Source organism: Pituophis catenifer, unplaced genomic scaffold (assembly GCF_029215685.1).
Source record: "Pituophis catenifer annectens isolate HBS135680 unplaced genomic scaffold, rPitCat1.0.hap2 SCAF_6, whole genome shotgun sequence".
NCBI classification, from domain to species: domain Eukaryota; kingdom Metazoa; phylum Chordata; class Lepidosauria; order Squamata; family Colubridae; genus Pituophis; species Pituophis catenifer.
Genome location: NW_027256886.1, coordinates 70,501,713 through 70,515,333, shown reverse-complemented (window position 1 = coordinate 70,515,333; position 13,621 = coordinate 70,501,713). Strand labels below are relative to the sequence as shown.

The 13,621-nt window shown below is 37.1% G+C and overlaps 1 protein-coding gene across 2 annotated transcripts in view; it reads right to left on the bottom strand.

The window, feature by feature from the left end:
• The window catches only part of PRKG1 (protein kinase cGMP-dependent 1), an 884,536-nt gene that overhangs the window by 121,652 nt on the left and 749,263 nt on the right, over positions 1–13,621 (bottom strand). The gene's annotated exons all lie outside the window — the stretch shown is intronic.

Genomic DNA, 13,621 nt, shown 5'->3' with positions numbered 1-13,621 from the left:
TTTGAACAGAACACTAAATGTCTGTTCAGAAAAAAGAAAGAAATATAAAATAAGCAAAAACCATGAAAAAGCCATGGGTGAGTGGCTTCCAAAAATGCAACAATCATTGGAAGCCGTATTTGCCATTGCATTTGAAAAAAAAAAATCAATTATTTAAAGCTTGATATATATGGATACAGATACTTATCCCTTTAAAAAGTGCCTACGATGCTCCAGTAACACTCTCACAATATTTCTATTATGCTGTTCAAGGATTATTTGTAGCTATTGTTTTATATAGAAATATTGTTTAACCAACAGAGGATTTTTTTTTACATCTCCTCTTGAACAGATAATTTAACATTATGTGAAAATACACAATTTGTCATGGAATTATATATCAAAATGCTCCTACTGGCATTACAATGATTTTTTAAGAATATATGCTAATAAATATTCCATCAGTAAATCTGTACCACACACCACTCCAGATCTGATCAAATCACTCCTCACCGTAGAAGAAAACCATGTATGTTTTTTAACTTGTTTAGTTATGCCTCTCAAGATTAATACCTGTAGGTTAAAACGTGATAAATTTGTAAGCATGCAGTCAGTCTTTTTATTAGATTAATCTAAGTATTTGTCATAATGCAGCCATTCAGACAGATCCAGTGCTACAGCCTAGTTTAAAAGCACTATGAAAATGCAATCTGGCAATTACTAACGCTGATTTTTTTTCAGTTTCGAGATTGTATTCTTCATCACTACTTCCAGAGAGATAAAATCCTTTCTCAGATTCGCTGTCACTGTCTGAATAACCCATGGCGATGAGATCAGGTCTACCATTTTTCTCCTGGAAAGAAACGTCCTGTTTCCTTCTGTCGACAGACTTCTTCCCTACGTGCTATACTTGCTCTGGAATTTTACAGACCTTTCCATTTAAAATCTCTAGGGTTGGAAAAGGTCACAGCTGCTCTGGAGGCCTCTCCTATGTATCATTGGAAAATGAAAGCAAAGCATCTAGTAAGCCACATGGGAATATTTCTGATCATCAGTATGCTGACATCAACAGCATACTGGTTCTCACGAGTATCTACTTTATATGTTTATTTCTTTTATTTAAAAATATTTATGCTTCAAACTAACCCTTGTCGATCTGCAAAGAAGGTTCAAACAAATCTGCATGCCATTTTTTTTTTTTTGGTATGTTGTATTTATAAAATTAATTGACCTGCTCAACAAAAATGAAAATGATTTTGCTTTGAATAGCTCATCCTAGTAATTTCCTAGTTCTTAGAAAAATGACATAATGTTCTTCAGTATGAAATTGAAATTGTTTGATATAATCGAAAGAATGCTTGAGCTTAAAAAAGGCAGAATTGGTTAATGATTCATGCAACTGTTGGAAAATATTTCGAGGTAATTTGACCATTTTAACATTTGGCAACTGAAATATACCAAGCAATAAATAAACCGGATTACTAAAAATAATGTATGAATTTGCATTTATTATAATTACTAAAAGGAACATGTATTTTCCTCCAATAATAAGTTAACTTTTAAGAGAGGGGATGTTGTTGCATTTCCTGAAATGACCAGGATGAGCTATTCAAAGCAAAATGGTTTTCATTTTTTATTGAGGAGGTCAATTAATTTTATACATAGAATGAATTCGTTTATAGAGATATCTTGATAGTGTGTAAGTACATTGCTTATATGTCATAAGTGATAAGGTGAGACAACAGTCTTCAAGATACATGTACCTTTAGATATGCAATCCTATCTTACCCAAATAATGTGACCATGGTAAAACTGGACTTTGCTGACACTTGGACAACATATGCCAAAACCAACTAGTACAGGGGTAACTCGGTACTCATCGTTAATTGGTTCCGGAAGGTGTGATGATTACCAAAAAAGATGAGTACCAAATAAAATTTTCACATAAGGGATAATGTAGTGTGTCACAAGGTAGCCAACACCGACTAGTTCTAGATTGTGTGCCGAATACCAAAGAAATGATGATAACCAGGACAAAATGTTTGTGTCAAAATTAGTTGAGTGCCAAATTGGATGAGTTTCAAAGCAGTTGAGTACCAAGGTGCCTTGTCTTTACCACTTGCAGGGAATGTTTCATGTAACATGGATATAACAAGAAAGCAGAGAACAAAAGAAATTACTATAACTCTGGCTATATTGCTAATTACTATAGTTTGAATAAAAATGATCTGTCAAGAACGTGTCAATAAATAACCAGTTCTCTTGGACTTTCTTGAAAATGGACCAATTGGAAGGCTACTTAGATAAGAAATCAATCAGGACACTGCAAAAATAGACCAACTCCAGTCATCCTAAAGCTTATCACTGCTTAAATGATCTCATTTTTTATGTGCATTTTTATGACTTCTTTATACAAATCATCATTAATTAGTGATCCAGGATTTCTAGCCAAAGCAAAACTGCTGAAATTCATCCCCACGTATAATCAAAGCAAATAGGATCTTTCCTAGGTGATCCCATTCTTAGAACATATTGCTGAGAGAGTCAGGCTGTACTCCCACTGAAAATAATATGGCAATTTATCCATATCTGATACCAATGCAATTGAAGTCTGAATCAATCATTAGATAAGTAACTGGTCAGTGACTTTAAGGCCACATTGGACTTGGGCCAAAGTTGACATATAAGGAGTACTTGTGCTTGGTCCTGTTAGAACGTACAGTAATTACAGGTAATCCTCAATTTAAAGCCATTTATTTAGTGACTGTTCAGATTAATAGAATAACAGAATAACAGAGTTGGAAAGGACCTTGGAGGTCTTCTAGTCCAACCCTCTGTTCAATCAGGAGACCCTGTACCATTTCAGAGAAATGGCTGTCCAGTCTCTTTTTAAAAGCCTCCATGATGAAGCACCCATAACTTCTGAAGGCAAGCCATTCCACTGACTTATTGTTCTCACTGTCAAGAAATTTCTCCTTTATTCTAGGTTGTTTCTCTCCTTGATTTTTTCCATCCATTGCTTCCTGTCTTTCCTGGAAAATAGGTTGAACCCTTCTTCTCTGTGGCACCTCCTTAGATATTGGAACACTGCTATCATGTCATCCCTAGTCCTTCTTTTCACTAGACTAGACATACCCAATTCCTGCAACTATTTTTCATTAGTTTAGCAACTAGCTCCCTAATCATAATTGTTGCCATTCTCTGCACTATTTCCAGAGTCTCAACATCTTTTTTATATTGTAGTGACCAAAATTGGATGCAGTATTCTAATTGTGGTTTTACCAAGGTATTATAAAGTGGAAATAGCACTTCACATGATCTTGATTCTATCCCTCTGTTAATGCAGTTTAGGATTGTATTGGCTTTTTTGGCAGCTGCCACACACTGCTGGCTCATATTAAATGATTGTCCACTAGGACAATCCCTCTCGCAGTTCTACTATTGAGCCAAGTTTCACCCAATCTGTACCTGTACATTTTTTTCCTTACTTTTCTCTACACTGAATTTCATTTTGTTAGATAGTGCCCAGTATTCAAGTCTGTTGAGATGCATCTAGATCTTGAGCCTATCTTCTAGGGCAGGGGTGTCAAACTCAAGGCCCTCCGGCCGGCTCCAGCCCACAGGGTGCTTAGATCTGGCCCATGGAGCCACTCTGGAAACAATGGAGGACCGGCCTTTGGTGCCTTTGCCACTGAAAATGGAGCTCCGTTTTTGCTGGCAGAGGTTTGCAAGAGGCTGTCCCAGCCGAAAACGGAGATCGGGAGCCCATTTCGCTGGCACGAGTGATGTCAAGCTAGTCACGAGTGATGTCAAACTAGTCATGCCCACCCTGGCCACGCCCACCACAGCACTCTGAGGTCAAACATGGCTGTTTCACCCTGGCTGTTCACCGCCCTGAGTCCTTCGGGAGTAGGGCGGTATAGAAATTTGATTAATAAATAAATAAATAAAATAAATAAACATAACCCTGATGTGGCCCTCGATGAAATCGAGTTTGACATCCCTGTTGTAGGGTGTTGGCTATTCCTTCCAGCTTGGTGTCATGTTTGCAGATTTGATGAACTCTCCTTCTATTCCCTCATCTAAATCATTTATGAATATATTGAAGAGTATTGGGCCTAAAACAGAACTTGAGATACCCATTGTTTACTTCCCTCCATGTAGACGTAGTTCCATTAAGAATGACACGCTGACCGCAGTTTGTCAATCAGTTACAAATCCATCTGGTGGTAATACTGTCTATCCTACATTTGTTCTCGCTTTCTGTATAAAGTTACAATGGCATTGAAAAAAAGTGACTTATGATGGTTTTTCACACTTTAGACCATGGCAGTGTCCCAGATTCATGTGATCTCATTTTGCAACCTTTTGAACAAGGAAAGTCAATGGGAAAGCCAGATTCACGTAACAACATGTTACTAATTTAACAACTGCAGTAATTCATTTAACTGTGACAAAAAAGGTTGTAAAATGGGACAAAATTCACTTAACAACTGTCTCACTTAGCAACAGTAATAATTTTAATTAGCAATTTTATGATGTTTGTGTGTCTATATTTTTCTTGACTGTACACCGCCTTGAGTCCTACGGGAAAAAGGCGGTATAGAAATATAATAAATAAATAAATAAATAAATAAATAAATAAATAAATAAATAAATAAATAAATAAATAAACAAAAAAATTTGGCTTAATTGTGATTGTAAGTTGAGGACTACTTGTATTAAGAAGCTAACCTAATGCCATTTTGGAAGAAAAGTTAGTGCTTTGCTATTATACAGAAGCAAAAGAGAAAAGTACATAAATTGGAAAGGAAACTAAGGCTAATACTCTGTTACTATGAGCATCTAATGCTCATAGTAACAGAGATAAATATGCCAATTAGTGAGTGAGAAATTAGGCTAGGAAAGCAAAACTTGTAAAATCTAAAGCTAGAAATATGCAGATCTGTTGTTTACACCTGTCTGTAAAATGGCTTTGTGTCTCTTGCAACAACCAGTCACACGCAATACTGAATGCTTTTGCCTTATGCGCTAAATAAAACTTTTGAACTCTGAATTATGGCATCTGACATTTTGACCAAAGCATGGAATGAACTAAGAGAAGAAATTCTTCTAACTGTCTTAGACCACTGAGATAATGTCTGAATAATGTTAGCTTCTATATCCAATACCATCTAATACTAACTCCAGGCAAATATGAATCAGGAATACATTTTTCTTCCCAAAGAAAAATTACTAAGATAGCACAAGAGACTTTAGTTAAGTGTGTGTGTTTGGGTCTTCATGTCTTGGGTAATCCTTCTGGGAATATGGAATAGCACTTAAGACTTATATACGGTGCTTTTACAGCCCCCTCTAAACAGTTTACAGAGTCAGCATATTGTCCCCTGGGTGCTCATTTTACCGACCTTGGAAGGATGGAAGGTAGAGTCAACATTGAGCCATTCAGAATTGAACTCCTGGCTGTGGGCAGAGTCAGCCTGCAATACTGCATTCTAACCACTGCGCCACCATGACTAATATTCTTCACTCGCCCCGCCCTGCCAAAATGAAGCAGTACCAAAGACTGTGTGTGCATGTGCGTGTTGTGTGCATGTGTGAATAACAAATGCAAATGGAAGAGAAAAAAGAATGTAGGAATTTTATGGGAAATAGAGAATTTGGTGGGAGAATGTCTCTTATGACTAATGAAGAAATAGAATAATGGAGAACACAATCTGAAACTATCTTGTAATGGAAGCTGTAAACTTTATAAGCCAAGGCTTTCATTGCTGGGTACCATATGGTACCATGGAAAGAAACAGTGAAGGGAGAAAAAAAGTTGTATATTTCCTGCACTAACACATATAATTTATGACACCATATGCCATGTTTTCTAACATTTTTATTGTCACTGAAGCCCTGCTAAGTGTAGCTCTTCAAATGAACTCCTGATTAAGACAGTAAAGCCGCAGTCTTCTGTCATACACAATCTGTGCAAAGCAGGTGGTTATCCCTGAATTGACAATATTAATTTTTTTTTTGATCCAAAAAATCAGATTCAGATTATACAGTCAGTAGGAGAATATTATGACAGTGGTATGGAATTCATAACCATTAGCCAGCCACGCATCTACAATATCTCCTTTATCATGATTTAGTCATGCGATTCTCTGTGATCCCTTTTTTTTAAGCAACTCTCTGATGTCAGATATTTTACCAAATCCCTTTGCTGAGTAACATCACAGAAGCTGTAGTGCCAAACTGTATTTATTTTTCTTTTACATGTGTTAACAGGAACACATTCTCTTGTGCCTGACATATATAAACCAAATATGTCTTCCGCACTAAACTTCAACGTTCCTATCTCTATCCCTAATTTTGGCAAAAACTGGATTGAAAGCACATCCAGCCCCAAAGAATCCATTTATTTATTTATTGGTTCAATTTATATGACGCCCTTCTCCGGAGACTCAGGGCTATTGCGTTAAGCAATAGCCTTCATACTTTTGTACATACCTGCTAGTAGGGCTTTCGCCCCCCCATCCCCCAAGCAGTGTTCTTTTTTATACAAAGTCAGTTTATAGCCCCCACAATCCGGGTCCTCATTTTATCTACCTCGGAAGGATGGAAGGCTGAGTCAACCTTGAGTCTGGTGAGATTTGAACTTGCAGTAATTGCAGGCAGCTGGCAGCTAAGTGCTATTTAACAGTGCTTTAGTCCGCTGCTCCACCAAGGCTCCTGCTCTTTAGACCATTCCCTGTTCTTTATACCATATTTGTTATACAGTATATTTATATACAGTATATATTTATGTTATACTTTTTATACTGGGGATGTGATGGCTCAGTGCTTAAAGACTCTGAGCTTATCAACTGGAAAGCTGACGGCCTGGGACCAAGATTCAAGCACCACGTGAGCTCCCGGTTTTGCCAACCTAGCAGTTCGAATGCATGCAAATGCGAGTAGATAAATAGGTACCACTTGGATGGGAAGGTAACAACATTCCTTGGCATATTGTTATGATGGGCACATGACCATGGAAGCATCTTTGGATAACTCTGGCTCCCTTGGCTAAGAAACAGAGGTGAGCACTGCCCCCTAGAATCGGATATGACTGGATAAGGGAAACCTCTACATTTACCTGTATGTTATTTTTGAATTTGCTAAATAAAGGATCTATATCATTATCTCAATTACTTGCATCATTTTTTAAAATCTCCCAACACAAAGCTATACAAGCTTCCCTCCCAAAGGGTCCTTACTGTAGGTTGCAAAGTATTTCAGATTAAGGAATTTAATATCATGACCTTTGCATTTATTTGGATTATTAACTGAACTCATGTTTGAATGCTATTTCATAACTGGGGCAGAAACCACTTTTTCAGGAAAAGTTTGTTTGCTATCTCTTTCTTTTGGTTGGGCTGAAATTCTGAATATTTTGCAAGGAAATAAAACTATAAATAAACTTTGTATAGTGGTGATGTCTAAAATGAAATAATATTTGTATTTGAAGTCTATGCATTGCCACTTCTTAATGTATTGCCATTCTAGTGGGACTAAGTTCTGAATCAAGGTAAAGCTGCAAAAAAATAAAATAAAAATAGAAAGTAGATTGATTCTTGATAGGAATTGGACTAGGACTCATATAAAGTCCTGAGTAGGGCAGTTATATAAATCAATGCAGGAAATAAACAAACTTCTCAGTGTATTGCATGCCCTCAAATACCATGGAAATCACATTTTTGCAATCTGAAAAAATGACAAGTGGAGAAACCCTTTAAACTAAGATTAATATTCTGCAATTTCTTGGCTCTCCAGTCAGGTTTTCTGCAATATTCCATGAAGACTCAAAGAACCCATGTAAGCATAAGGTTAATTTTTAAATGGAAAAACCTAGTAGGCAGAGGATGTGGGGAAAAAAGAGGGGAAACCATATGATAGGAAAGAACAGAATACAGAAAATATATAAATTGCAACAGAAAAAAACAATCAGGATGCATCTAGAGACCTGTACGTGGAAAACACTTACCAAGTTTCTTAATTGTTATAAATGATTTGGGAAACATTTTACTGTCATAGGTAAAATGCAAATACTTTTGAGTATTTGAATTTTACATGAGTATTGAGTATTTTACAAGAGAAACCTGATCTCAAATCAGAAGTATAATTTAAGAAACTTGCCTTTTTAAATTTTTATATACTTTTCTATGCTTTTAATGTTTTATTGCATGTGACCCAATGTCCCTTTGTGAGTGAGATGGGCTGTTCTTAAATGTGATAGATAGATAGAAAGAAAAGTAAATAAGTAAGTAAGTAAGTAAGTAAGTAAATAAATATTTGAGAAAGGTTGTCAGAATGGACCTTTTCTAGACATAATGAGAATAACCTTGATAAATGGGGAAAAGAGCTACAACCTAGACAACGGTATGGTAAGAGATATCTAAGCCAAAGAAGGAATGGGCATGGAGAAAGTATCTCATAATCTATCCTCACTGGAGAAGTGCTTTCACAAACTCTGTTACTGTAACCTTACTTTAAAGGTAGTATGTACTCATGATTTTGGGTTCCTGATTTTGAATACCTTAGAGGGTCAACTATATGTCATAGACTCACAGCTTCTGTTTCAAGACCATGTGATAGTCATGGCCAAGAACTCTTTCCCCATTACAGCTGCTATATTCTTTACAGGATCGGTCTCTTCTATTAAACAACATCATCCAATGGACCGAGGAGACACTATATGTAGGAGATGAATAGGCTGAGCCCAAGGGATGGGTCAAATGCATCATCAGTCTCAAGTTCTTCACACCCATAAGAAATCTAAGTCCAGCCCGTCCTGAATTCCATTGACTTCCATTGATTTGCCACCAATTTGCTTTAACTGTTAGTAGTTCAGATTCTTGTAAAAAGCACTAGCTTAACAATAAGCCTATATTCATTTGAACTCCTGATTTCCTGTGCTTGATATTGGGTCATGGTGTATAGTATAGTTTATTGAATAGCCCGAAGGCCTTTTCAAACAAAACAGAAAAGAAAAAGGGAAAAAGATAAAACAGTTACAAAAATAGCAATCTAAAAATATATGATAGATAACATTAAAATTTTACAATATCAAATTTCAATAGCTAAATTGCCAAGATTAGATAACCCAAATAGGATAGCTCCTCTCTAACTGAGCTCATCTTCCTTACAATCAATAATTTTTTTTTTGATATAACTGGCTCATATTGACGTCATTCTTTTAAGGTATCGAGTGATCGCTCTTACCAGGGGAGGAGAGTCAGCCCTCAACAGAAATGCTAATTTTTGGTTTATATTCCAGTGGGGAATATTGGGTCATGGTAATACCATCTAGTACCTTCCCTATCATGGCACCTGCACTGTGAAATACCACACTTACTTCTTTTAGGAATAAGTACTCTTACATGAGAAAAGCAGCTACAGCTGAAATTATAGATTCTCACAAAATGCACCTCTTTTTTGTCTGAATTATCTGTCATTACAGATTATCTATTACAGTCTACACATAAGGATTCAGCAGAATTCCATCATTTCCCAAGAACGTCATGGAGAATAAATATCCTCTGTTTATTTTTAAGCACTAGCAAAATCTCATGAAGTTGTCTGAAAAAAGATGCTGACCCCTGAGGTTTTATACCGATAAGGATGGAGGATTTAGTTTCCAGAAACTTCCTCTGACGATTCTGAACACCCTTGGGAACTTTAAATAACATCCATGAAAATTCACATTTTAATACTTGCAGGCATTTTTAGATTTTGTTTCATTTTTAAAAGTAATTTCATGTCACACAATATATATTTCATATTTCGTATTTTGTATTTTGTATTTCGTATTTCTATCTATCTATCTATCTATCTATCTATCTATCTATCTATCTATCTATCTACTATCTATCTATCTATCTATCTATCTATCTATCTATCTTTAATGTGTGATTTCTTTATATTAACTGATAATGTTTCAGTCAAAAATAGGCATTGCTGCTATTCTTTACCAAGTTTCTTCCCTCAGATTATGCTTTCTTGTAACCTAATCTAAAAACACTCAATATAAGTTATTTTTGTATTAAAAATAACATTGGAGGTATCGGTTTCAAGTTGATAAATATAATTATTTTGAATTGTAGAGAAGCTGATCATGTGATTTAAAATGCAAACCAGGAAAGGGTTTTTTTTTTTTTTTTTTTAGAAAGGCAAAATGAAAACAGTCAACTAAGAATGATGGTTTACATTGCATATTTGTTGCATAGCTTCTTCTTTCTTTAAAGCTGAGCAGTGAGCTGAAACAGGTTTCCCCACTAAGAAAATTCTTGAAGGAATTTAATGAGAAAGTAAACAAGATGATTTGCTTATTAGCAGAATGGCACTTACTGGAAACTCAGGCTGTGATCCTGCAGATATAGATATAAAGAGAAATCCAACTAAGCCTAAGTCTCTGTAAACAGCAGCAGGCCTACCTACAACTGAGAACAAAATGGAATGTCTGTAGTTTATTGGGGAAGAATTTAGATCTCCAGGGTCTATCAGAACCAGGGGAAATTATGCCGGTCCTTGGAAATGAAAAATTTCCTAGTATTATTTGCTATTAAAAGCAATGAGAGGAAAAGTAATAATATAATCATACTTTTAAAAGCACTGGGAAAGCAATATAGCAATTCCAACGTGACTTTTGCTTTGTCTGTCTTTTTCAGGCTTCCTCCAAACTGCAGGTTCAATCTGCCTTTCAATTATGCCCAGGCTACAGCCTGGGAATGAAAAAGGTGGAGACGTTTTAAATAGGAGGTGTTGAGACAATCCATACAAAAAGTTAGTGGGAAGAAACAGAAATGTAAAAGCGAGATACTTGTGCAAGATAGTAGAACTGATATAGAGCAGGAGTCCCCAACCTTTTGGACCTCAGGGACCACCAAGTTCATAATTTTAAATCCCGCGGACCACTAATACGAATCCAGTGCGCCGCTTGCTGAAGCGCCTGGACTCTCAGTAACAGGATGGAGTCCGTCAGGCACTCTCCCTCCTCTTTCTTTCTCTCTCTCTCCTTCTCTCTTTCTCTCTCTCCCACTCATTCTCTCTCTGATACCCTCTCTGTTTCTTTCTTTTTCTCTCTCTTTCATTCTGTCTCTTTCTCTCTCTCTTTCTCTGTCTTTTTCTCTCTTTCTCTGTCTTTTTCTCTCTTTCTCTGTCTTTTTCTCTCTTTCTCTTTCATTCTCTGTCTCTCTCATTCTCTCTCTGATTCTCTCTCTGTCTCTCTCATTCTCTCTCTGATTCTCTCTGTCTCTTTCTTTCTCTCTTTCATTCTGTCTCTCTCTCTCATTCTGTCTCTCATTCTCTCTAATTCTTTCTCTGTCTCTGTCTCTGTCTCTTTCTCTCATTCTTTCATTCTGTCTCTTTCTCTCTCTTTCTCTGCCTCTCTCATTCTCTCTCTTTCATTCTTTCTCTTTCTCTCTTTCATGCTCTCATTCTGTCTCTTTCTTTCTTTCTTTCTCTCTCTCATTCTCTCTTTTTCACTCTGTCTCTTCTCTTTCATTCTCTGTCTCTCTCTGTGTGTCTCATTCTGATTCTCTCTCATTCTCTCTTTCATTCTGTCTCCTCTTTCATTCTCTCTCTGATTTTCTGATTCTGTCTCTGTCTCTTTCTTTCTCTCTCTCTCACACATTCTCTCTCTCTCGTTCTGGTTCTCTCTCTGATTCTCTCATTCTCTTTCCCTCTCCCATTTCATGGTCCATCTCATGTGTCTTGGGGCTGAGAGGAAGTCAAGCGTATCCCCGAGAGACCGAGGTGCACAGAGTATTAACAAGGACCAGAAGAAACGGCTGTGAGATCCAGCAAGAATCTGGAATATGGAGTGAATCTCCATCCCCCCTCCCTTTTCCTTGCCAGGCAAAGAGTGACTGGGAAGGGAGGGTGAGGGGCGGGGACAGGCACTGGTGGTTTAGCCGACAGGAAGCTACAGCAGGGGGAAGAAACAGCCCGGGGTTGCCGCCATCTGTTGCTTCGGCCTGCCTGCACCGCCACCCCCCCCTTGCACCATTACCTCATGCGGCTGTGCTGCAAAGTTGCAAACCTCCCTCTACAGCGGAGATTTACAGCCCCACCATGAGCTGCCTGACAAGTCCCATATTCCAGAGCTCTAGTCACAGGACTAGCCATTGCTCATCCTGGAGCAGCTTCTCCACTCTGATGCGCCGTGGACCACCAAAATTTTCTTGTGGACCACCAGTGGTCCGCAGACCACCAGTTGGTGACCACTGATATAGAGCATTCAAACCTAGATACAAAACCACACACACAAGGTTTCTTTAACTTAAAAAACACCAAAAGGTTACATTCATGTCAATGATATTCTCCTTCCCTAGAGGCATTATGAATGTGTTGCAGACTGAAGAGGGAATTCTAAAGAGTCCTGGGAAATAAATAAATAAATAGGTTGTGGGGAAAGGAAACCCTTAACTCCCTTTTAATGACCTGTAGTGCCTATTCAGGGTAGAGTTGGGGCGACTGGATGGAGCTGAGCATTTACTTGCTGGATGCCCTGCCTGACTCCTCTGTGGAGTTCACAGTAGATTTTTTTTTTCTTTACGGCCTAGGAGAGAAACATCTGCTGCTACCTAGAATTGAATTCACGACCTTCTGAGTGGGAGGCAAAGCTTCTTCACCCTTAGGCCATCACTTCAGTCTAAGGAAACCCTTAATGATAGCCATTAAATATAATCAATGGGAGCATAGGATCGAGCAACATTGAAAAAGATTATAATCCAAATATAGGCAAAATGCATTTTTTCTTATTACATCTAGAAAAATGATACTTAAATACTGCATGGTAGATGTAGTATAAATGGAGACAGAGAGGCATATAAAATGGAAACTTTTAAAATTATGCAGCGTATTTTGTGCAGTATTTAAAATGCTTATAGAAAGTCTAAACTTTTAAATCTTATCTTGTAGTACTTGTTTACTAGATTCTTATAGAAGACTATGGGAATGGTGTTGGGAAGCAGGGGGAAGAGCTTCAGGCTAGACAAAAGATTTGAATAAATAAAGACTTGCAACAAGAGTCAAAGATAATTTTTAAAAACCCTTTCTTTCAACATATAAATAACAAGAAAAAAGTCAGAGAAATAGTCAGCCCACTAAAGAGAGACGATGTCAAGGAAGTAACAAGTAGTTACTCAATCTTTGCATCAGTCTTCATGCAAAAAGAAACTATAGTCCAACCTATCAAAAACGTAACTATAAAAAACAGATTAGAAGTAAAAATTAAGACAAGCAAGAAAATGGTAATAGAATACCTATCTGATCTTGATGAGTAAAAATCACTGGCACCTGACGGATTACATCCCAGAGCTCTGAAGGAGCTGGCAGATGTTATTTCAGAACCATGGTATCATACCTTTAAAAAATCCTGGAGACTACACAGAGGACTGGAAAAGAGCTGATGTCTTAAAAAAAAAAAAAGGCCCAGGAAACTACAGACCAATCAGCCTAATATCAACACCTGGGAGGATATTGGAAAAAATAATCAGAAAACAGATCTGCGAACATCTAGAAACAAATAAAGTTATAACTAGAAGCTAGCATGGGTTTGTTAAAAACAGATCATACCAAACCAATCTCATTCATTCTTTGACAAAGTGACTAG